Source organism: Fomitiporia mediterranea (assembly GCF_000271605.1).
Source record: "Fomitiporia mediterranea MF3/22 unplaced genomic scaffold FOMMEscaffold_12, whole genome shotgun sequence".
In the NCBI taxonomy this organism is placed as follows: Eukaryota; Fungi; Basidiomycota; class Agaricomycetes; order Hymenochaetales; family Hymenochaetaceae; genus Fomitiporia; species Fomitiporia mediterranea.
Window position 1 is genome coordinate 1,114,365 of NW_006760397.1, and position 1,810 is coordinate 1,116,174.

A 1,810-nucleotide genomic window follows, 5' to 3' on the forward strand; every position below is an offset into this window, starting at 1 on the left:
TAGTACTAGTCCTTAATAGCTTTAATAATAGTAAGCATTTCTTTATTATAGATCTTATAATTTTACTCTATAGGGTTTAGAGATTAATATCTGAATACTATAGGACACTATACACTATTTTGCTTTTGAGAAAGAACTGCTCCAAGTGTATAATTAAATGAATCAGTTTCTACTCTAAATAGATTATACTTATTTAGAATTGTAAGGACAGGCTGTGAGCTCAATTGTCTCTTAAGCTCTTCTATAGCTTCTCTTTACTCATTTCCCTAAGTAAATAGAACCTTCCTAGTTAGTTTAGTGAGTAGACAAGCTATTTTACTATAGTCCTTAATGAATCTCTAATACTAGTTGTAGAAACTAGTAAACTATTTGTTAGTGTGTTGAGGTCGCAATGTTTCCTAATCAATAGGAAATATTCTTCCGTAGGTTTGTGCACTGCTCACAAGGATACTAAGAGTAAGTCACACTAGTAGGGGTTCAGTAGACTCTGCTCATAGTGTGTAGGTGTCAATATGAGTCAACTGCACGTAAGTTCTTAATGAGCTTCATTGTCCTTAGATTAAAGTAATATATATGCTATCTAATATTGTATGTCTTGGATGTATGTCTCGGAAGACATGTCTCAGCAATAGTGTATATTTGCAAGACGTTTGTGTGATTTGAGACATATGACACATTTATCCGAAATAAATGTTAACACTCCCCTTCAAACTTATACTAGTTGATCAGGCTAATATAATGTTTGATAAGCATTCGTTCATTGTTTTACTAATATCATTTACATCTGCAATGTAAATGTTTTGTTTGCTTCGTATATTAAGTCCACTGTAAGTGTTGCATTCGTCTGATGTATTATTATAACGTTTGATGTAATAAATCAATTGTTAATTCAATTATAATTGCTAAGAGAGCTGCAGGATCTCTTTAGCATTCGTTCGTTTGTAGTTTTAATATTATTAATGTTATAGTCATCACTATAATGTTTTATCATTCGTATGATAGTAGTTTTCTCGTTTGCAATTTAATATGATATGTTATAACTTTGTTTCGTTTGTTTTTCATGTCATATTGTTTGTTTCGTGTCATAGTATGTTTATTTCTTCATACTGTACTGTTCTGCAGTTGTTCTGTTATTTGTTTCGTTTGTATTTGTATTATTATATGTGTAGTTTGTTTTATATTCTTACACTCAAAGTGTAATTATCATTGTAATTCGTTTGTATTGTTTTGTTTGTATAGTTAATACTATATTTAATAACAATGTGTGTGTTATTAATTTGTTCTTGTTAATTCATATTTTTGTGTATTTGAATTGTGTTACTAGTAGTTTTTCCACTTTTACTTTCACAATGAAACTGTTGAATCATGCTTGTAAAATGTGTTATTGATGTTATTATGATGTCCTCTATTCATCATGTATCATCTTTGTTTGTTTTGTTTTGTATTCATACCTTTTAAGCATTCAATTGTAGTTCTATGCCTTTATATTGAAGCATTGTATTGTTTGCAATTCATAATATCATGTATGATATGTCAGATTGCTTCATATTAAGGTTGATTGAGGTTTTATTCTTCTGTTATTTGTATTGTTTTATCATCTGACTGTTTGTAAGTCTGTTTAGGCACATTATTTATGTTTTAAACATATAATATGTTTGTATTGTTTTGCTGTTTTGCAGTAGATATATTTATTATCAATATATGTGTGCATTGTGTTTGTTATCATTTAATGTGTCCTTTGACTTTTACAAACTATAACATTATTCGTATGTTTGTATTGTTTTATTGTTGTGATAATGTTTTTATTATT